Raw genomic sequence first — 24632 nt, 5'->3', positions numbered from 1 at the left:
ACCCTAAGAGTCTAGTCAAGAAAAGTGTCCAATTTTGAGTGCCTTTGGGAGGAAAGTCCGCAAATCTCTGTGCCCTTATATCTCTGCGGGGGTATTGGTCCTTCATCCCCACTACTTCAGTCATCTAAGCTTGATGACCATCCGATTGTCTTATCTTTCATTCAACTAGATAGGGAATCCAAGAGGTTGGATACCTTTGGTAGGAGAATGTTCTCTTCTGCCAGTCTAGCACTGACATCAGTGAACAATACGTGCCTATTGGGCTGTTACTCCCATACGATGTGAGACTTGATTATTCAAGTGATCTCTATGATGTTGGAGGAAGCCTGAGCCATACTCATCTAGGCTACTGCTATGCGAGAGATGCTTGTTAATTCAAGTAAGGTGGGGCGTGGCTACGAGCATCAAGATGAGGGTTGCACTCTGAGAGTGCTCTGTACTTCTCCGTCATCTGCTCAGGGCCTGTGCCATACTACGGAGTCGGGGATAATCTGAACCTTCCTCTAAGGACTCCTACATGCCACAGGGAGAATACGAACAGTAAATGAAATTGTGATCTCGCTCGCCACCATGGACAAGTCACCGACACCTGAAGGAAAGATGGCGGCTCTCGGGCGCCTGTGAAGCCCTTACCTGCGCTGATGAGGTCTGCACCTGCGGTGGTTTAGTGAAGCTGTGGTGCGGGTTCCTGAGCCGACCTTCCTTCGACAGCCAGTCCTGGTGTGCAGTGGCCGCTAGACCATGGGGAGGTCCCAGTCAGGGAGAGAAGGCACAGAGCATGTCTAGTGGCCTGGGGCGGTCCCGCCCACTAATGCACTGCCTGGAGGCCGGAGAATCCTGACCCCTTCCTTATAGCGATTGTCTCTGGCTGAAGTGGCGCACCGTAATCAGCCCACGGAGTGAATCCAGATCAGGGCAGCGACTCCAGGTCAGTGAGACGAGGCAAGGATACAGCGAAGCCCAGGCCCTGGGGGGCAGCCGTGGGGCGAACCTGCACTCATTATCCGCAACAGAGTGCCCCCACTGGCTTTCCCTCATTCATCCTCTGTGCCCATCACAGAGTCATGGCCCAGCGCCCGGCAGCCAATCTTGTGTTGTAAATGGCCAAGGAGGCACAACCGCACTAAGTAAACTGGGCCCATGAGAGGCCCCATCTGCTGCGGTTGGAGACTGCGTCTGGCCGACCCAGAACCCAAGAGAATACTTGAAACAGTGATTTCGGTAGAGGAGGTCCTGACATGGGAGAGCCGGTAGCTTGGAGGGCCTGCACTGAGGAATTCCCACCTCCACAACCCTAGGGACGACTTCTGCCCAGTTGGGGGGCTGCGGGGCAAATTCTCGTTGACGCTGGGCCATCCTGGGCTGTGGTGAGAGTGGAAGAGCCGAGGGCTGTAGAGGCACCAGTGCCGCCTGACCGACCAGGCTCCTCCCTGGGGTTCCTCCAGTCTGGGTGTCTAACACAAAATCCTCAGGGTCTGAGCGGTGAAACGGGCCTCCTGGGGGTGGGAAGTGTTCATGTGGCTTCCCCGGGGAGACCCCAATGGGGCGCCAGGATGAATCACTTGCGCTAAGACCCATTGTGCTGCAACAGGAGTGGTATCAGATCTGGAGATAGGGCGGCACGCACACCAGAGTCCTCACTCTACTCCTGTGGCCTACCCCGACTGCTAGATCCGGGTCACTAGCCAATCGCTAGGGGCCACCCCGATTCGTCACTGATACCCAGCGGGCTATAATCAGCATCCCAGCATCACAGAGAGATCAAACCTAGCGACAGCCATTGGCAAGGACAGACCAGCAAAAGCCCCCTTATCTCAGACACGAATGGATCAATTCGCCACATGTGCCATACCCACCATTGCCGCTACCACTAATAACATCTGGCCACCCAGGGGGGATCTGGCCACCATTCTTCAGGTGATCCGCATGTCACAAGACTCAGTAGAGACTAGGATCGGTAAGATGAGGATCGACATCGCGCTCATATGTCAGGATCCCCGCAACGCCACGGCCAGAATCACAGCGGCAGAATCCTAGTTATCCTTCGTGGAGGGCTACGTGGCAACATTGAAAGGCAAGGTTTCAAAACTCCTCTCCCAAAGGGCGTACCTACACAGTAGATCCGAGGATGCGAAAAATCGTTCCCACCGGAACAACCTCCACCTGGTTGGTATTCCGAAAGGCACAAAGCCCGCACAGGTGGCGCCCTTCATAGAAACCTGGGTTAAATCATGGATGCCCACAGAGTGCTTATCTGCATGGTTTGTGGTGGAGAGGGCCCACTGTGTGCTCACACCTGGGCCGCCCCCTGGAGATCCACATGGTCCTATCATAATGCGCATCATCAATTTCAAGGACAGAGATGCTATCTTGCAAGAAGAGCACTCTCAACCCGGCCTTTCCTATAGCAGCAGTAAGGCTATGATCTTCCAGGATTACATTAAGGAGGGCCAAGAGCAACGTAGATCATATACCCCAGTTAAACAGAAGCTATGTGCTCTCAACCCCTCGTACCGACTCCTGTTCCTGGTTCGCCTAAGGGTAATCCATGACAATAAAAGCTTTTTCTTTGATACCCTAGAAGCGGCATGGAGCTGGTTCATGGATCAACAACCCCCGAGCAGACACACCACTAGTTCCTCTGCCGCCGGGAAGGGACAGCCCAGCAAGGAGATAAAAAGTACTCATAGGCTGCTGCGGCAGCGTCCCCGGTTCCGCCGAGGATGCTCAGAAAGCAGGAAGAAATCCTCATCACCTGATGCAAAAGCAAGAAGCACCTCTAGCTCCCCAATGGTAAAGAAGAAACGTTCTCCCTCGGATGAGTAAGATCATAATGTGGAGCAGCCCCAGACCCGATCTCCGACGCCGGCGATGGCAAAGTTTCTGGACACAGAGCTCTCACATAGTCCAACAATTTGAATTAAGGTCCCTGTGTGTAATAGATGCTATCTGGAAGCGGCCTTGCTGATTGAACATATCTCCGAACTCACAGACATCCGTCCTCTTGGAGGGGTCCCTGACTCATCATGTTTGACTATGTTCAAGTTCTCTTTTACAGGGCGACAGATGCTTCAGGTGTTAAAGTATAGGGAAGGGGGGTTGGTTAAGGACTACAAGACACTGCCTGTGGTGTCTGCAGGTGGCCCTAGCCCGCCATCATCGCCTTTCACCATATCTGGCTCCTTTGCTAATAGACTTTGAAAAGGCCTTTGACACTGGGCCTGGGGTTACCTGGAGGCCGTTCTGACCCGTGCAGGCTTCGGCCCTTACTGTAGAGGATTAGTGAAGGTGTTATATTCCAACCCTTCAGCCCGGGTCATGACTAACGGGGTGCTGTCGGAGGTACGAGTCATCCTCTCTCCCACCTACTCTTCGCCCTAGCCATCAAACCCCTAGTCAGTCTCATTAGAAGCAACGCCCAAGTCCAGGGTTGGCAATGGTCCACATCCCACGAAGACTGTATTGCCATGTATGCAGACAATGTCCTCCTCAACCTTGTTCCTCTAGGGGAACTCGAGACCTCACATGGCATTGACCAACTGCCAACAGGCAGCAAATGATGGGGGCATGGGAATGGTCAATTTATATCTTTACTATATGGGCACACGCCTACAGGTGATCAATGACTGGATGTCATGGGTTTGGGCGGATGCAGCATACCAGTTGGACTCTCCTAGATCCAAGCTATGCTTTACAGTTCACCAATCCATCAAAGTATGCTCTAAGTCACCAGATCGGTCCTCTTAACATGGCCCTCCGCACTCCGCCACACCCAGTCGGAATGCAAAATTATGCTACAAATTCCCCTATGGCAGGGGACATGGGTGGGCGAAGTGGCACGGCTAGAAGGTTTCCGTAAATTGGATCTCATAGGTATCACTCAAATTGGTGGTGTCTGGAAAGGAAGTCATATCCGACCATTCCAGAACCTACAACACACGTATTCACTCAACACCACCCAGTTCCACAAGTATCTGCAGCTTTGGCACACGTTCGCGGCACACATACCCAGCAACACCAGGCTCCTCGAGTTCCGCCTCCTTGAAGCTACAATACTTATGGGGGAGTTGGGTCAGGGAGGGGTCTCTCAGATATATAGATCTCTCATCATTAACTCTCCCACCACGCTGGACCACTTGAGGACCTGGTGTGTGGGCTGGCTGGGCCCTATGGAGGATTAAGACTGGAGGGATGCCTTAATACTTCATTTTACATCCAATTGATTCGAGAATTGTGTTGTGTGTTGAATTTTAAAACTGTACCTTTTATACTCCCTGCGCGCTGCCTCCCGGTCTCCCTGTGCCCCGTTCCACCGCGGCTTACCAGTGCCGATTGCTGTGGAGGGCCAGGTCGGGCGCCATCTTTGGTGAGTCCCGGTCCCCGGCTGGTTTCGAGTTAGCGGTCCAGCTCGGGGAGGGGCTTGGGCCTCAAATAGGATCTGAAGTTGCGGGCCTTCGCGAATAATCAGGGTGGTGGCAGCACCTTGAGAGTTTGTTTGGGAAAGGCGAGCAGACTGCGAGAATCTCTCTTCTGCTTACTTACTCCGCGCTGCTTTGTGCTCACTGATAATTTTTAATACTTCATTTTACATCCAATTGATTCGAGAATTGTGTTGTGTGTTGTATTTTAAAACTGTACCTTTTATACTCCCTGCGCGCTGCCTCCCGGTCTCCCTGTGCCCCGTTCCACCGCGGCTTACCAGTGCCGATTGCTGTGGAGGGCCAGGTCGGGCGCCATCTTTGGTGAGTCCCGGTCCCCGGCTGGTTTCGAGTTAGCGGTCCAGCTCGGGAAGGGGCTTGGGCCTCAAATAGGATCTGAAGGTGCGGGCCTTCGAGAATAATCAGGGTGGTGGCAGCACCTTGAGAGTTTATTTGGGAAAGGCGAGCAGACTGCGAGAATCTCTCTTCTGCTTACTTACTCCGCGCTGCTTTGTGCTCACTGATAATTTTTAATACTTCATTTTACATCCAATTGATTCGAGAATTGTGTTGTGTGTTGTATTTTAAAACTGTACCTTTTATACTCCCTGCGCGCTGCCTCACGGTCTCCCTGTGCCCCGTTCCACTGCGGCTTACCAGTGCCGATTGCTGTGGAGGGCCAGGTCGGGCGCCATCTTTGGTGAGTCCCGGTCCCCGGCTGGTTTCGAGTTAGCGGTCCAGCTCGGGGAGGGGCTTGGGCCTCAAATAGGATCTGAAGTTGCGGGCCTTCGCGAATAATCAGGGTGGTGACAGCACCTTGAGAGTTTGTTTGGGAAAGGCGAGCAGACTGCGAGAATCTCTCTTCTGCTTACTTACTCCGCGCTGCTTTGTGCTCACTGATAATTTGTAATACTTCATTTTACATCCAATTGATTCGAGAATTGTGTTGTGTGTTGTATTTTAAAACTGTACCTTTTATACTCCCTGCGCGCTGCCTCCCGGTCTCCCTGTGCCCTGTTCCACCGCGGCTTACCAGTGCCGATTGCTGTGGAGGGCCAGGTCAGGCGCCATCTTTGGTGACTCCCGGTCCCCGGCTGGTTTCGAGTTAGCGGTCCAGCTCAGCGAGGGGCTTGGGCCTCAAATAGCGATGCCTCATCGGACGCGCAGCGGCCGCGCGCATCGGGCGCGCCGTATGCGCGCCAAAGGAGCGCCAAAGGAGGGCCCGTCTGTGCCCGTCCGTGCCTCGGACGGGCCCAGGGCCAGCCACTCTATCCGACCATCTCCGGGTCCGGCCAGCTCAGAGAGGATCAGGTATTCTCGTCATGACCTCCTGAGACTTGCGCTCCCCGTCAGTAGAAGGACTTGCTTGCGCGCGGGTCTGGATTGCGCCATGGTGAAGTGCCCAGTTGCGGTTTTCTTCCCCAGCCATCCTTACCCCCACGTTTAGTCAGTGACACCGGCTGTACGACCATTAGGGCTGGGCTGATTAATGCCAGATCCATGGTGAAACATGCCCCCGACATTTTTGAACTACTGGTGGATGGCCAGTTGGAGGTGCTGTTCATAACGGAGACGTGGATGACCAGCACGTCCGCCCCGAGTGTGGAACTTGCCGTCCCCAGAGGCTCCAAGATTGCTAGGGTAGATAGGCCTTTGGGCAGAGGGGGCGGACTAGCCGTTATTTTTAAGGAGGGGTGGCGCTTCGTCTCTGAGCAGCCCGCTGCGGATGCTGAGGGCGAGGTTCTCCACTTTTCCCTTATCATCTCCCCCCATTGCACCTTAGGAGGGTCTTTGATTTACAGGCCCCCGGGCCAGGCTAGTCATTTTATTGACTCACTAGAGGAATATATAGTGCCGCGGGCCTTAAGTTTTCCAAAATTTCTTCTGGTCGGCGACCTAAATATTCATGCTGATGCTCCTGACTCACCTGAAGCCCGTAGGCTGGGGGAAGTCCTCGACCTTGCTCAGCTCAAGCAATGGGTGACTTCTCCGACGCATGTGGGAGGTCACCTTCTTGACTTGGTCTGCTCAAACTTCCCCATTAAGAATGTGAGCGTAGAAAAAGTAACGTGGTCTGATCATGACCTGGTCAGGTTCGCGTGGGAGATGGTGGAAACTGGTCGAGCACCCCCCACGAGCCACACCCAAAAGGTCAACCTGCCCGCGTTCAGTAAGGCCCTATCTAGAGCCCGCCCAAAGCCCACTGTGGTATTGGATGAAGCGGTCAGCGGATTCAATGAGTGGGTGCTGCAGGCGGCTACTGTATCCACTAAACTTACTACCGTGTCTAGACTCCGACGCTCTCCCTCCCAACCCTGGTTCTCCCCTGAGCTGAGGGAGCTGAAACTAGGTTGTAAAAAACTGGAACGAGCGTGGAGATGTGGGTATAGCTCAGAGGCCAAGTCCATCCTGCGCACAGCCCAAAAAGATTATTATGCCTCCATTAAGGTAGCTAAAGGGAACTATTATGCAGGGCGTATTGCCAAAGCAGAAAATAATAGTAGAGAGATTTTCTCTATTGTTAAAAGTTTTGTATCCCCTGTTGCTAATGCTGCTATTCTCCCCTCCTCTGCGCAATGGTGCGAGGATTTTTCCACTTTTTTCATAACTAGCAAAATAACTAGGATCCAACAGGACCTACTCTCGGCACTGCCCATGAACTGTTCAGCGGCTGACTCCTGTTCCACACAATGTCCGTGCACTGGGCAACAGCTTATGAACTTTATGCAAGTTGCTGAGTGTGATGTACTGCCTCTCCTTCAGTCTCTGAAATCCGGCTCTCCCGCTGACCCGTGCCCAGCCCGGGTGCTTTCGGAGGTGGCGGATACTGTCTGTAGTGAGACCACTCAGATAGTGAATCTTTCCTTGGCCTCAGGTGTGGTTCCTCTTAGCTGGAAACGAGCCAAGCTTCTGCCGCTTCTGAAAAAACCAGGACTGGACGCTACGGTCCTTGGGAACTATCGTCCCATATCCCTTTTGCCAGCACTCGCTAAAATCTGTGAGAAAGTGGTCCTTCATCAACTGGAGTGTTTTGTCGAAACCTCCAATGCTCTTCATCCAGCCCAATCCGGTTTCAGGGCGACCTACAGCACTGAGACTGCGCTGGTGGAGATGACGGAGTCTATCCGGGAATGTCTGGACGGAGGCGGCAGAGCGGTCCTGATTTTATTGGACCTCTCTGGCGCGTTCAATACCGTTCCCTATGAGCTCCTCCTCGCCAGGCTGTCTGCTATTGGTATTGGTGGGGGTGTTCTGGCCTGGTTGTCCTCATTTCTATCGGACAGGACACAGCAGGTCTGGATGCCGCCCCACGCCTCGGAGCCTAAACCTCTACTCACGGGGGTCCCTCAGGGATCTACTCTTAGTTCCCGAATGTTCAACATTTACATCACCCCCTTGGTGTATTTAGCGGAACAGTATGGGGCTAAGATTATAGGGTATGCAGATGATACTCAGCTGTTGTTCACCTGGCCAGACGACAATCTGGATACTACAGCGGTTCATCTGTGTTTGTCCTCAGTTTTTCGCTGGTTAACTATGGCCCAGCTGAAATGCAATGAGGACAAATCCGAGGTGCTCTTTTATGGGTCCTTCCCCCCCTGTTCAGGAATACGCTATGGCCCCCAAACATTCCCAGCCCCAAAGAGATGGGGGGCCCCGCGAAAAATCTTGGCATCTGGTTTGGGGAGGACCTAAGATTCGAGGACCATATAAAGAAGCTCTCGGGAACCTGCTTTGCCACGTTGAGAATGCTTCGCAAATTCTTCCCATTGCTCCCCAGGGAGGCCAAGGAGACCGTTGCTCGGGCTCTCATATTGGCAAGGCTGGACTATGCGAATGCCCTGTTTAGTGGCATTCCGGCATACCTGGTTAAACGCCTGCAAATCATTCAGAATGCTGCTGTCCGCCTTTTATTTAACGTCCCAAGATGGAAGAGTGTGCGCTCTGATTTGCGTGCTCTTCATTGGCTACCTGTATCACAGCGCATCCTGTTTAAATCCCTGGTGTTCGCGTTCAGAGCAATCCACGATCAAGGCCCTACATATTTGAGAAAGAGATTTGCCTTCTATGACCCCGCCCGAACCCTCAGATCATCTACTCTGTTTAAAATGTCTTTTCCCCGCTTTAAGCGAGTCAGACTAGGCGGTCAGTCGATTGTTGTGGTCGTTGCTCGGGCCTGGAACGCTCTCCCTCTTCATCTGCGCTCCATGCAATCTGTTGCTCAATTCAAGAAGAACCTGAAAACCCATTTGTTCAGGAGTGTAACCTAAGATGTGTTCTCGTCTTCTCTCTGCCTCCTCCCATTCACGCCAGGATACTCCCAAGTAATGGAGCGCGTTACAAAACGGTTTATACATACATACATATACATACTTTGGCCTCCCCGGTGATCATCATATCAGCCAGACTGAGGCTAATCCAACTCTATTATCTCCATTGTGCATACCTTACCCCTGTCAGGCTACACAGAGCAGGATGTCTGCTTGGCCCCAAATGCCCCGGATGTGCAGAGGAACCTGCACGCTTTTATCACATGATCCGGTCCTGCCCCCCACATCTCGAGATACTGGGCGGGCGTGGTTGGGGAACTGTGTGACACAGTTTGTTAGAAGGTTCCCTGTACCCCACGAGTGGTGCTCCTGGGGATCCTGGAGGGTATTGGGGGTTCTAGGGCATATAGAGCATTCCAAGGAACAGTGAGGGTGGTGGCCAAGAGAGACATTGCTGCTATATGGGAGAGTCCTACCCCCTCCCCCCCCAACGATCACCCAATGGAGAAAGGGATTGGACTGGTGTACCTCGCAGGAGCAGCAGGTCTATCTGGCCAGGGGATGCGCAAAGAAGCATAAAAGAGTGTGGGGCAAGTGGGTGGGTCAGTTGGGTTAAGGGGAGGGGCGGGCCAGGGGTGGCGGCTTAGCCATCTAGAACACTTAGCTCCCCCTCATACTAGTATTAATCTATTGTTATCGGTGGGTTGCATGGCACCTTCAAGTTGTCAAGGTAAATATCCGCACTTTATGTCTCTGTATTGTTGTGTCTCAGCTGAGTTCATTTTCAAAACTAATAAAACTTGAGAATGAAAAAAAAGTTCACATAAGGTGTGTACTTGAAATGTGTGACTCACTGGGCACATCAATTACGTTGTCGGTGGCCTTGTTGTACCTCGTCTGGTTGAGAATGACTGGCTTTTCAGGGGATGTCCTGGCTTCCCTCATGGAAATGCCCTTTGATGGCTCTTGCCTTTTAAGAGAGAAGGTGAACTCAGCGCTGGACAGCAAACCACAACCTGTTCCTTGGGCTTGTCACCCCAAATCCACCTTCTGCTCCTTTCATGAAGGGGGCCTCCAATGGCATCCATAGCCTACAAGCCTTTTCGTGGCTGAGGATGCAGGAACCACTTGGGACAGGTAGTTAGTGGTCACACCAGTCCACGGCCCCCTGGTAGCCGCAGCTTTCAAGTTTGCCCTCTGACCATCAGGGCTACCAGTGGGAGGCAGGATATGCCATCACTTGCCCCACTGACGGTCACTGACATCAGAATGCTGTGTCCTACAGATCGTCCAAAGTGGCTAATCCCTCTCCTTTGTGACACGCCACCACTCATGCCACCCACTTACAATCGGCTGATGGAGGACCATCTCTCCTTGCTCCATCAGGAAGTGCAGGCAAGGGAGCCATAGAGAGGAAGCCTGCATCAGAAGTACGTCATGTTTGTTACTCCTGTTACTTTCTGGTGCCAAGGAGGGATGGAGGACTTTGTCCCATCCTAGACCGCTTCCTGAAAAAGAAGTTCCAAATGCTCATGCTCGCACTAGTCCTGTCTGCCCTGAACCTTGGAGACTGGAGTGTAGCTTTGGACTTGCAGGATGCTTATTTTTACATCACCGTCTTGCCTACCCACAGAGATTACCTACTGTTCACAGTGGACCAAGAGCACTTTCAGTTTGCTGTGCCCCCTTTCGGCTTTACTAGCAGCCCTTAGGTGTTCACGAAAGTGATGGGGGTGGTTGCAGCTCATTGGTAGAGGTCGAGGATTCCAGTCTTCCCGTACCTCGATGATTGGATGTTCAAGGCAGAGTTGTCCGAGTTGTCCCAGGAAGTCGTATCTGACCTCCAGCTTATGGCAAACCTGCACTCACTGGGTTTTACTAACAAGGTGCCGAAGTAACACCTGACTCCATCTCAGACACTTCCCTTCATCAGAGCGATTCTGAACACAGCACAGTTCTAACCTTATCTACTGAGCTATGAGTCTAGGATATTCAGGCTATGGTTTCAATGCTTCAGCCTCTATCCTGAATTTCGGTGAGACCGACACTGAGGCCGTTGGGCTTCAGGGCCTCCTGCATCCTGCTTGTTACTCATGCCCATTAGCATATGCAGGCTCTATAGTGGGGCCTGAAGTCCCAGTGAGCAAAGTGTCAGAGGAATCTCTCCGATAAGGTCCTGATCCCTGCTTCTTCCAGAAGCTACTTGTGAAACCTGATTCGGGAAGCTGACTTTGTTTAAAGAGAGAGGCAAAACGGTTCATCAACTTACTTGAACCAAAGGGAAAACTACATGGTGAACACTCTCGAGGGAGTGAAGGGCGAGTGCATGTGTCACTGTCTGTGGTGTATCTCATATGCACTTGTCTGTATTGTGCAATGCATGCGCGCTGTTTGTGAGTATCGTGTGTGAGCCAAACCACATCGTGCACCTGGGGCAGCTGGTTATTTTAAATGACAGCAAACACCAATCGCATTATTGCTTTCTTCGTCTTAGGGAAACAGGGGCTGTTGTTACAAACACTCTCCACCACGCACTTCACTGCGGGCCCACCATATTGACTACGAAATTGTATGTCGATGAATGTGCAGTAATTAAATCAAATAACAGTTATAATTAAACTTTATCCACTCGCCCAGTTTTAATGTTAGAGAAAAGCACCTTTACCTTTTCCATACACCAATGTTTTTATTTCTTTCCAGTCCTAAACAGCAGTGTTACTCTAATTACTCCACATTTCAACTGAAGAGATTGCTCTGCTCTGGAACACATGGTCCAGTCGCAAGAGTACCAATGTTTCAAGCATTTTAGGTTGTGTGTGTTTGCTGAGTTCATTTATACTGCTGTTGGTAACACACGGTGGAGAACGATGGGAGTGTGGACAGCCTCATATGCAACAATCCAGCATGTCGGAGGAAGCTTGGTGAGAGGGTGAGTGAACTCTCTGCAGCTCATCTCTGCTTCCCTACGTTAGTCTCTTTCAGGAGCTGCACTTGTCATGTCTGCTATGGCCACCTGGGATCGCACGGCTCGAGTGTGCAGCAGAATTCTCGCCACTACTCTATGTCCCTGTTTGCTCCGACTTTATACCCCCATTTTTGAGGAATTCTGAAGCTGGACAATGCCCACATTTTGTGGTCTTGCTTTCACTCTTTACACTACTGGTGGGCAGGCGGGCAGAGTTTTTTGCCAAACTTCCTGCTCCAAGCGGAACGTGAAGTGGCAAAACTCTGTGAACTCTGCCAGCGGAGCGAAGTTTACCGCCCACTCCTAATCCCGAGCTGTTGAGCATGACCATCAATCTTCCAGTCAGTCTGCCTATTCAAGAGAATCTTCTGTCATAGGCACTGGGGAGGTTCCTGCAACCAAACTTGTGCACCCTCCACAATCATGCGTGGAGATTGAGTGGTGACAGTTGAAAGGTTCCTTAAAGACATGTTGAATATGTTTCCACCCGTGTCATTCATCATGCCTCAGTGGGCCCTCAACCTTCTCCTCACCTTTCTGATATATGCACCATTTGAGCCTATGCACAATTGCCCTCTTAGGCTATTGACCATCAAAACTGCCTTTTTAGTGGCCATAATATCAGCCAGAAGGGTCAGCAAATTGAGGGCACTTTGTGTGCACCCTGCTCATATCACCTTCTACCCTGACAAAACTGGTTCTCTGGATATGTGCTTTCTTCCTTACGAAGGTTGTGACTCCCTTCCTTATATGCCAGAGCATCACTCTACCTTCTTTGCTCTGCCTCATCCCTCCAAAGAGGAGAGACTAGCCCGTCTGAACCCAAAAAGAGCATTGTTGTTCTAACTAGCCCGCACAAGAGTTTCAGGTGGATGATAAACTTTGTGGGCTATGTAGGAGCTAAAGAAGGCAAGGCTCCCTAGAAAAGGACCATCTCGAGATGTATTGTTCTATGCATTAATATATGCTACATATTGGTTAAAAAACAACCCCCTGAGGGCTTGTGGGCTTAATCCACCAGAGCATTGGCTTTGACCACTGCATTAGTGCAGGACATCCCTGTCGTGGACATCTGTCAGGCAGAAACATTGGCATCCCTGCACACGTTCGCCAAGCACTGCTGCCTGGACAGTCAAGTCTATCATGACTGGCACATGGCTCGTTCTGATTTAATTGACTTTGCAGACCCATCTCCTGGGAGGTATTGCTTGGGCAGCTATTTTAAGGTAAGAAAGCTTACGCTAGAAGTCTCTAGCAGATGAACAAGTTACTTAACTTCAGTAATGCTTTATCTGGGAGAGATTCGCTCTAGCCACAGATTCCTTAGCAACCCTCCCATCCACCCCGCTATGCGAACCGATTATGGTGTAAGGGACACCCTTCTCAGGGCCATAGCTTGTCACATTTGATCAGTTCTCATCATGACCCCAAGCTCCTGGCGTGAAAGTTGCAAAAAATAACTGATGTCTGTGCGCCCAGGTGGCGTCCATGTAGGCACTGTGCACGTCACTTCTGGCACGGAGCTATACACGGTCACCTACTGGTGTGCAGGGGTCCTACACAAAAATCTACTGGATCCAATCTGATGCCTAGGGAATATTCCATGGTAAGATATCTGCTGCTCGATAGAGCCTCTACCAGATAAGGCATTATAAAAGGCAAGTGACTTGTTTGTTTACCCTAGGCAAGGCTACATATCCAGCTGTCATTGAACAGAGAGACTGGTACAAAAACATTTGAAAAGTACTGATTAAAAATGGGCCCTTTGCCAGAAATTGGTCTGTGACTGCAAATGAGTAAACTGGGTTAAGACTAATAGGTTTAGATTAATGGACACAAATTAAGCTGAGGACGAGTTGCTCAGCATCATTCTGAATAGTCTGTAGTCTGAATGTAATGCACTTAGGCAGTAGCAGATAAAGAGAATAGCTGCAGTCTACAGTGGAAACTTTGATCAACTAGGTAACCGTCTTCCAGCAAGATAAGAGGAGAGAAGAAATAATCTTTCTAAAAATCTACAGATAGTAGAAGCAGTAGATGCTGATTTTATTGGACCAAGGGATGAGGAACAAAGCTTTGTAAAAAGTGAACCCAAGATTATGGAACACAGTGGTTGATTTGTGTACGATTGCTAGGCCACCAAGCCAGGGTCCAGATCGTGGGAGTACCTCCAACAACCAGCACCTTCAACATATAAATCATATAGGAAGTAACTATAGGACAACACCTTTTGAAATGGGATTGGGCAACTTTCCTGTTGTGTTCTAGGCTTATTTTATTGTATTGAAGCATTTATTTTGCTCTTCAAACCCCGGACCTGGTGAGACAATGCTGCAGTTTTTATTAGTTTTCTGAGTGCCCTAGTTTGATGCATGGTTGAAAAAATGTATTAGTTGTAGTTTGCCCTATATGGAAGGAGTTGGGTGAGGTGCATGGGATTTGAAGACATGCTCCAAACATTGTGCGGCAATATAAGACTAAAATGAAGTGGAGAGTGTGTGACTAGATGTGGTCTGTATCATAAAGTAGAAGCCATCATTGAGGATAATACGTGGGTTCACAATTAAAATACTAAGGGGTATATTCACAAGAACGTGTGCTAAACATCACCCAAAAAAATAACGCACCTTTACACATCGCAGCATATCGCAGAAAAATAACCCTATGTCAACTTGGAATTCATAACAAGGCGGTAGCATGCGATAGTCTGCCCAAACCGCAGCCAATGTCCGTGATACAACCATCTCAACGGAGATAAAAACACAACCCCAACACAAAAAAACGTGCGAAGAGCCCATTCGCGATGAGAAAAGCAGGGATAAGCACCGCCAGACCCGCGACACACATGGCAGGCGGGAATAAGCACAACAAAAGCCTGAAAAAAGAGACAATCCAAACAGAAAACAATAGCCAAGCACAATGGAGGCAACCCGAGCCAGCACACAACACCACAAGCCCCATTGGTAACAATACATTGTACATGGCAGGCCATCTCGGACAAGGTGAATGCAGCCTGAGAGCAGAGGTGGACAATGGAAGAAAACCAGAACATCCAGAATGATGAGAAACGCACAAACAATCAGAAATACACCAACAACAAGAAGGTAGCAATGCACACCGGAGGTGGGAGGCCCGCGCCACAACCGGAGCTGGATGACATTGTGGAAATGGTGTCCACCACATCAGTCTGGAGACGGTGGCAGGACTCGGGGACAGGAAACTGCCCAAAACGGACACAACAGCAACAGGGAGAGGAACGAGCAGGGACCTGGGGGAGATGGGCACAATGGCACACATGCACAATTAAGCAAGCACCACTGCAGAAAAACCATTCCCAAGAGGAACAACACCAACCAAGAGCATAAGTCACACAACCCGGCAATATCACACCACAGAACAAGCACAGAAGTGAAAACCACACTGCCTGAAGGGTAGAAGGGTGGCCCACATCAGAGCTGAAGGGACACCTCACACACAATGCAGTACACACACATAGGAAGCAGAGCACCACAACCTCGAACACCAGGTGGCACAAACACCAAGATTTGCACAACCGAACACAGGACACAAATGCACCCGCCTGGTGCCGGTAAATGGCCACATGCATCTGGCTAAGCACGACACAGGGACATGACAATGCACAAGTACAAACCCACAGTCCTGATGGGGTAGCAATGCACGTATGGCAGGGAGCCAGAGAGTCCTTGACATACACATTTGCATACAAATCAAGACACAACACAGTTGGAGACAAGTGAAAGTGCGGAAACTTTATCAACAAGTGTGTGTCAGTACGGCCAAGAGAAGTGCCATGATATGCCGACCAATGCAGCAGCATGTCTGAATGAGGAACGTAGGAAAGCGCCCATATCCACCTCGGGGAAGTCCATCACCAACACAAGTTCGTGCCAACCTGTGTCGGTTGTCTGCACATGGATCATGAGTCCAGGCAAAAGCAGCCATGTCCACTGTCGTCCTGGGACATGTGACCAGATTCCCAACATGCAACCAGGCTTCGGGACATGTGCAATGGGTCACATCCAGTTGTGGCTGCAGGTACCTTGTCACTTGTTCATGAATGCGACTGTAAATGCGTAGGCCAACATCCCCAATGAGCAATCATCGTCCACCACATTTGACATGTCGACGTAATCCATCAGCTGACCCGGACAGATGTGCTGAGTTCAACCACTGACCCCAATGTGCACCAAAGCCCAATCGCGTAGTGGCTCAATGTGCTCACTGCACACAAGGACTCGTTTAATCTCCCAGGTGTCCAGCCTGCATGACGAACATCCATCATGCCATAAACGGGCATCACAGTGACACTCCTGGTCGTGGGCCAACAGGGGGCGCACACACACATCGTAATCCAGGTCAGCTACTGTTACGTTAGAGAGGCAGACATCCATGGACCACTCAAATTTGCACGAGTGACAATGCAACACAAGCTGAACACAGGTGACGTCCGCAAGGCGGAAGATCAGCCGGTAACTGATCCACAAGACAGTCCACGGCAGTGCCCCCAGTATATGCAGCAGACGTGCACGGTACAGATCCACGTGACTGGATCCGGGCATGTGTTCGGGATGGTCTGCCATGGTATCAGTGGCTCTGCTAGAAGCGACACTGGCTTGCCCTGCGCCAGTCCTGTGGATGAAATGGCACAGCCTGGTGCAATGAGCAGAGTCTGTGTGCAACTGGTGCAGGCCTGGGGTGGGGTGGGACTACGTGTGAGGCCATTTCACTCACACCAACTACAACCAAGGACTACTTTGTGTGGGATGTGTACACGTTGGTCTCACTTCGGGCAGTGCGTAGTGTGGGAGTCGCAAGCAAATGCCATTGTATCTGTCAGGGAGTGCTGGCCACATGCAAGTTCCTGCTCGGAGCTGCAGATGTGCTACCGCCTGATAGTTCACACAAAGGACCTTTCATCCCTACAGTAACTTCACCATCTGCATGCATACAGGAGATGCACAGGGCCTGGCATGGGTGTGGTGGGATGTCTGCACCCTGGGAACACTGTGACACTGGCCTTTGAAGGTGTGGGGCCACGTGAGCGTGGGCCAATGGACCGGACAGGGCGGACACAGGTGTACAGCCCACGGCTGGCTGAGATTGTGCTGCAAATGAGGCCAGGCAAATGACTCATGCATCCACAGGACTAATACACATAACACTTGGCATGCATGTGCCAATACCCGAGCGTATTTGCGCTCCTACATATTCCAGTACATGCAGACCCGCCCTCCTGGTGCATGCTACATTGCAACATAGACTACTGTGGCCCTGATGGCGACTACACCCCAACACAGAGACACACTTACGGCACTTCCAGCCCAAGGCCAGGTCCGAGCCACACCCTGCTCCCCCTGCCGATTCTGCACACCCCTGCACTGACCTGATGTACGCCGGACCAGCACATGCCGCTTGTGCATGCAGGGGGGGTGCGTGCGAAGCTACATGTCCAGGGTCACTGCCAATGCAGAGGTGACATGTTAACGTCTGCTGAAGACAGTACACTGTGATGTTACAGGGCCGTGCCCATCATGCTGACAAAATGACCACACGGACACACGTGCAAATGGTGGGAATGGCTACGTGCACATGCGCATGGCCACATTTATTAGTAGGCACACATGCTGAGTGACACCTGTGTTGGATGTGTGTGGGGTGTGTGCACACCAGCCGGCAAGGGCTGCCTGGTGTAGTCAGAAATCAACAACAGTGTACATCGCAAAGGACACAACCAATCAACCATAAAGGCCCCATGACTTCTGCTGCACAGAGTTAGTTGTCCCGGATGCACAGCGGCCTGCATACGCCTAACGCCACGAGACTCTGACTTGCAGAGCACTGGGGCTAGTTCACGAGTGCAGAGCAGGTTCTTGTGGATGTAAAAGGAGCTTGTCACAGAGTGTCTCTGTGGACAGTGGAAGGTGTACCCCCAGGGCATGATGCTGAGTGCAGGACCACGCTGGAACAGTCACTATGGTGGAGATGAAAGGAACAGACACGTCGGACACCAAGTCCGGTCCAGCATGAGAAAGATGCAGGAAACCACCAGGCTATGGACTCAGACGCCACCACGGTCCAACCAGATAGTTCCCATGACTCATTGCGCACAGAGTTAGTGGCACCTGTGCTGTTAGGGGATGCCACCTTCGTTGAGGCGTGTCCAATGAAGTGTACTCCTCCACATCTCACCCAAGACACAGTTCCACATGTGTGACCTACTGGACCGCAGGGTAGTCCTGAGGCAGTGGTAGCAAGGGCCATTCACTGAGTGTCACCGGCTTTGGTTGGATGGCCCCACCGGCCTGCGTAGTTCAGGTTCAGTGGCACCACGGGACGCAGACTTGCGGTGAACAGGGCTGATGCCACCAGGTCAGTCGTTGTAAGTGTTCGAACACCTCCCGTGACTCGATCTGGCTTTCGCCCAGACTGAGCTGCATCTTCCTCTTGCTCCTCTTCATGCATTCACTGGTGTGGACTCTGCCATTCATGATTCACGACTAGTGCTGGATGTGGGACCGACTGGTCCGCAGGTTAGGCCTGAGCCCTCATCCACGTTTGGCTGGCTGGCGTTGAACAGGGTCAGGGGCACCTCATGTGACCGGCTGGCATTGAACAGGGTTAGTGGCACCTCGTGTGGCCGGCTGGTATTAAACAGGGTTAGTGGCACCTCGTGTGGCCGGCCTGCCATATGGAATTATGCCTCACTGATCAAAGAGGTTCTGGTGCTGTGGCCGCTGCCACTGACTTGGGGTCACAGCCATTCAGAACTCAGCACACAGTTCCACATATGGGACCTACTGGGCCGCAGAAGAGGTTGCGGGACTGGTGCTTGGAGCTTGCACCAGCACGTGGTGAGCCCTCTTTGACACACGCCGGTGTAGGCAGGTGAGCGGAGCCTCGTTGGTGCGGTGGCGCATTTATGGCGGGTCTGGGGACCCGCGGCCCGGAGTGCAGCAGGCGCTTACAGACGCAGGACTCGTGGCGCCCTGGCTGACGTGTGGTCCATTCCAAATGAGAACCAAGTCCAGTACGACCGGCTTTTTGTTCACACCCCTACGCAGGCCTGGCACATGCAGGTCCAACCCACTATGCACGCGCAAGCAAGGGGGACATAACGTGCAAAATTTCTGCGTTCTGCCCCACAGCCTGTGGGTGACATGGTAGTGTCCACTGGCACTGCACTCCATGCACCAGCAGCTGATCTCCACATGGCCATTTCCGTGGTTTGCACTCTGTGGTCTGTCCGGCACCTCCACCCCACACCTGGCATTGGGTAGGTTCACATTCCTTTATCACTTGCCGCTCTCGCATATGCCTGCTCCATACCCCTCCTCATATCCTGCTATTGTGTGTCTGTGGTGCCATGCCGTGGCTGGGTTGTGGGCATGGCAAGCCCGGATTCCCAATGGAGTTGTGTTGTCGTGTTGTCGTGCCCCGTCGGTTGGCATGTTGTGTGTCATGTTGGATGTAGTTGTGCTGCGTACCCATTCGCAGTGTCGTGAGTTGCATGACTGTGGGCAGCAGGTGGTTGCGATGGGTATTTTGCGGGGCTGGGGGGGGGGTCCTGGGGGTGGTGGTGGGCCTTGGGTGGTTGTGATGGGTGTTGTGATCCTCATTGGTATTCGCGTTGAACATTGTCTCCATGGCTGTGGGTCTTCAGGTGTGGCTCTTGGCTGGGCTCCCTCTTATGCTGCAGGTAGTCGTCCTGCTTAACACCAGCAAAAAGCTGGTGTTAATTCCCTGCAGCTGGTTTTTTCATGTGTTTTTGCACGGGAACGCCTACTATGCATCTCGCTAGGGTTAGTTGGTGGTGTCCACTGTGGGGATAAATTTTGGGGCAGTAGTCGCAGGAATACAGGCGATGTCTGCAGTTTGCACTAGCTTGTGAATGGGGTGTTAAATCTAGCTTCACATTTGTTGTGTTACAGTGGGGATAACTCGGAGTGGAGTCCTTGTGAATATCCCCCTAAGTGAATCTAGTAAGGAATGAAAGAAGGCCAACCCTGGAGGAATACTGTGCAAAGGGGTTTTTAGAAAATTAGGACTCCGGGGGCGCGCTGCCTAGGTTAGAACGTTACAATGTGTGCAAAGAACATGAGTGTCGTTGTGTAGTGCGTAAAGAGCAGACGGTAAAACACCCTTAACCGTCCAAACAAGTCAAGAGACAAGGCAAATTAACAAAAGTAGGCTCTCGCAACTACGTGTGTGTTATCAAAACAAGGTACAATGACCAAAAGGCAAAAGATGCGCAGAAGCAGGTTCTTTGGTGTAAATCTTCTTGTCACAGCAAGATGTTTATTTTCTCCAGACTTGAGAATAATAACAATCGCCGACACGTGTTTCGTCGTGTACGGTTGAGTCAACACGACTCTTCAGGGCTGGTAATACAAAATAATGTAAGCATGTCATTCTGTAATCAAGTTTATCACAACGCTGCATATGGTGACAATTGTGCAACCAACATGCAGTAGTGACGTGCGTGTAAATCGCACACGGTTGGTGAGATTGATGAAGATACTTGCATACTCGGGCAAGTGTTTGGTCTATAGTGCTAGTGTGCACGTAGTGAGTGAGATGAAATTAAAAAGACCTGTGTGTGGTCATAATTCACTCGTACACAGTGGTCCTAAAATTAGAGGGTGTCTGTGGTAGTGGTGAGTATACAGTGAGATGTCAGAAATATTTAATCAAATTGTATAAGTGAAGAGGTATTTGTGTGGCCTCATACCGTGGTGGTGATAAAGGTGCCTATAGAGGGTAAAGATCCAGAGAGCACAGTCCATGCAAAAATCTTTTAATCCAAGGATAAGCGGTATTACCTTCCACTCCAAATCCAATGTGTGGTCGGAGTAAGTCTGGGTCTTTAAGGCTCAGTTTCTGGCTACGTAGGGTAAGGAAGAAAAAGAAAAGGGGGAAAGGAAACTCATAAGGAGGCTTCTAAGGGAAGAAAATGCATATAGGACTATGGTATACCATAGAAGGGATGTTGGGCAGCAAGACAAACTTTCTCTTACCACTGGGTATTCTGTATGACTATGATATAGTCGATACTGTTGAGAGAATGATCAGTAGAAGTATATGGTTAAGTCTCTCGTCTGATAGGTGATCGTTTCCCACTGGTAATGCTGTTTTGTAAGTATTGCGCTATACAAAATAATAAAGGAATCATGAGTTTCTGTGTTATAGCGCTATACTGTTTACCCAAAAGAGTATTGTTAGTAACAAAAGTCTTGAGAAATAATTGCCCGGTCGCTGGTAAAGGGTAAAAGGTAAAATACAATGAATTACCTGGGTCTCGCTATGGTGTAAGGCGGAAAGCCGGGAGGGGATTCTATTGATGTGCCCAGATGAGGAAACGGGTGCGTGACCTCTGCGGCGGTGTGCTGGCGAGTAAAACAAATAATTAAAGTAAGACTGGTGTCCAAAAGACATACGTACAGAGCCCTGGGCACCCGACGCTTACTTCATAAGACGCGGGTCCGTGATCTACCAAACAGCGGTGGAGAAAGTCACACTCACCCGCTGCAGGCAATCCCTCCTCTGTAGGTTCCCGGCGGTCGTCTCTCGTGTACGAACACGTGACCCCGGGAGAGGAGGGATTATAATGGATTTAGTAGAAATCGACGAAGTACTCCCATGATATGCGTGTGTCAGCGCCATTACTAAGAGGAAAATTATGTATGAAGAGGGGCATGTCTGTGTCTTACTTTTTTGAAATATCAGTCATTCTCCCATGTTACAGTTCGTAACCAAGGTTAGGAAGAGGAGCAAATGTAGTTCACTATAGTAGTAGTAGGTTCCAAATATCCCGCTACTCGCTAATATAAAATTATTATGTCCTTCCTGTGTGTGGTAATGGAGTGACAAAATAACAAGGGAAACAGATATCTAATCCCTATTTAAATTTTTCATATGGACATAATATGTCAGGTAAGAAGAAGAAATGAAGGTGTGATGTTGAGCATGCAGGGCCATGCCGAGTGTGGCTGGATGAATTGAGTATTAAGTTAAAAGGTGAAAAAAAGGTGAAAAAAAGTGAAAAAAAGTGAAAAAAAGTGAAAAAAAAGGGGGACACACCATACCCCCGATGATATAAGTGCTGTACATTTAAAAGTCTATACACATATTTAAGCAAAGTCTCTATTAACATAAGCGGAACTAGGAGTATGTACATTAAACAAAAAAGTTGCGAATAATAGACATTTGCCTGTACTAGCTAACAGTATGAAAAAGACATATAGTCCTGTAATATAGTACAATATACATAACTTTTTTGGTGCATTACAAGACAGAAGTAGATTACGTTTAACTCCTGGAGAGAGAAATTCTCTCATGTTATCATCCATTCTCATTATCTAAACATTCAGTGTCATTATAGGAAAAATCAGTTAGTGTGCACCAAGGATCCCCCCCGGTGAGATTCTAATCTCCAAGGAAATATTGGAGCTCAGAATCGTAGTTAAGCCCATGTTCTACGCTGCGTAAGCGCATGATCCATGTGGCCTCCCTACGTCTGAGCATCAGTTCACGGTTGCCCCCTCTGATATTGAGGGGAATCAGATCGATCCCAAAAACACGTACTTTAATGTCGTCCTCACTGGGTTGACACTCTGCAACATGAAGGGCTACCGGGTATCTGGGATCCCTCCTTTGTATGGCTCTCATGTGTTCAGCTATCCTCTCTTTGAGAGCCCTGATGGTACTTCCTACATATATCTTGCCACATTGGCATTCGATTATGTACACTACAAACTTACTGAGGCAAGTAATGTTGTGTTTGATCTGATATAGACCATTCCATCATATCCTACAAAGTTTTTTGTGCCGTGTTTACCCCATATACACATGGAACAGAATCCACATTTGTGGAAACCAAGGCCCCGTGTGGACAGCCAGTCCTGTGTTGTGGTATTCGGGGGAACGGTAGGGCTCAGTTTATTTCTCAAAGTGAAACCTTTCTTGTAGGTGATGGAAGGTCTCTCTGGAATAAATTCCTTAAGTGTGGGGTCCTCTAATAGAAGTTGCCAATGCCTATTCAGACTCTTTTTGGTGAGGTGGTTCAAAGCATTATACTCAGTTATGAATCTTACGTGTTGATCAGGGGATTTCATTTCAGTACGTGTTTTTAGACAATCAGGTCTTGGAATGGCCCTAGTTTTTAACTCTGCTTTCTTGAGGGAAGTTTTAGAATAGCCTCTATTCTGAAACCTGTTTTTCATGTTTGTGATACAATTGTCAAGTTCACAAGCTTCACTACAGTTCCGTTTGGCCCTAAGAAATTCTCCGTAGGGGATTGATCGTATCTGATGTTCAGGATGAAAACTGGAAGCATGTAGTACGGAGTTGCATGCGGTGGGTTTTCTAAAAAGTTTCGAGTGTAAATGATTGTTTTTTACATAGAATTTCAGGTCTAAAAACTCAATGCTGGTCAAGCTATGCTGCATGGTGAAGCTGATTTCCCAAGTGTTGGTGTTAAGGTATTCGAAAAAAGAATGAAGAAGTTCCTCAGTTCCGGACCACAGGAGAAAGCAGTCATCTATGTATCGGCCCCAAAAGACTATGGAGTCAGTGTATTGTGTTCCTTTAGTGCCCCAAATAAGGTCAGCCTCCAATGCCCCCATGAAGAGATTTGCAAAGGAGGGTGAAAATTTGGAGCCCATGGCTACTCCTTTCTTCTGGCGGTACCATTTACGATCAAACATGAAGAAATTATTCTCCAAAATGATCTTCATCATGTATATTAACATGTTTGTGTGCGCCCATAGTGAAGCTGGTCTATTGGAAAGAACCTTAGTGATAGCTTCAATTCCTAGGTCTAAGTTGATGCTGGTGTAAAGGGACACCACATCCATGGTGACTAGTATGGTGTCTTTCTGCCAATCAATATCTGCCATGATGTTTAATATATGTTTTGAGTCTTGTATGAATGAAGGAAGGTTTCTCACTAAGGGTCCCAAAAAGAGGTCCACATATTCTGCGACTCTTTCAGTGGGACCCCCAATCCCCGACACTATTGGTCTGCCAGGTGGGAATGGTAGGTCCTTGTGGACTTTAGGTAGGGTGTAGAGCCATGGATGTGTGGGTTTGTGGACTTTGAGATATAGGTATTCGTTGTCATCTAAAAGACCTGATTGTTTCCAGTGTAGCAGTTGTTCATTTATTAGCTTAGTTAATGGACCTGTGGGGTTGTAGTTGAGTGATTCGTAACATGAGCAATCGCTCAATTGGCCAAGGATCTCATTGTTGTAGTCAACTAGATCCATGACCACTACATTGCCCCCCTTGTCGGCCTCCCTAATGATGATATTGGGGTTCTTGCTAAGAGTCGAAAGTGCTGAGCGTTCACCTCTAGTTAGATTGTCTTTGTATTTGAACTTCATGTCTAGGTTTCTGGTGTTGGTTCTGTTCAGGTCTTCCAGAACACGTTTGTGAAAGTTATCAATAGTATTACCACCTGATAATGTAGGTATCCATTTAGATTTGCATTTGAGACCACTCGTTATACTATAGTCAGTTTCCACATAAAGTTCTTCCAGTAACTGTTCCATTTCCAATGGACTGTCTTCCCTGTCTGTCAAAGAAAGAAGCAGGTGTGTTGCTTGTACATCTTTAATAGTCAAAGGTACATCGTCAAATACATTTGGAACAAGAGTAGGTTGTCTTTGTGTCTGTTGTGATCCCACAAAATGTTTCTTGAGTTTCAGGTTGCGTGTAAACTTAAAAAGGTCAATTTTAGTCTGACACAAGTCACCTGTAGCATAGGGGTTGAAGTTAAGGCCTTTGCTGAGTAGGGAAATCATTTCTGGTGTCAATGATATTGAGGAAAGATTGATGACTTGGACATTATCAACTAGTGTGGTTAGTTCCTCTGTGTCCCTGACCTTAGTTTTCTGCGATATTCCTCGCTTGTTCCCGCGTTTGCCCCTATGGGGTTTGGGTCTGCAGCGGCCTTTGGTG

The sequence above is a fragment of the Lissotriton vulgaris genome, chromosome 5 (assembly GCF_964263255.1).
Source record: "Lissotriton vulgaris chromosome 5, aLisVul1.2, whole genome shotgun sequence".
NCBI lineage: Eukaryota > Metazoa > Chordata > Amphibia > Caudata > Salamandridae > Lissotriton > Lissotriton vulgaris.
Note: the sequence above shows the minus strand (reverse complement) of the source record.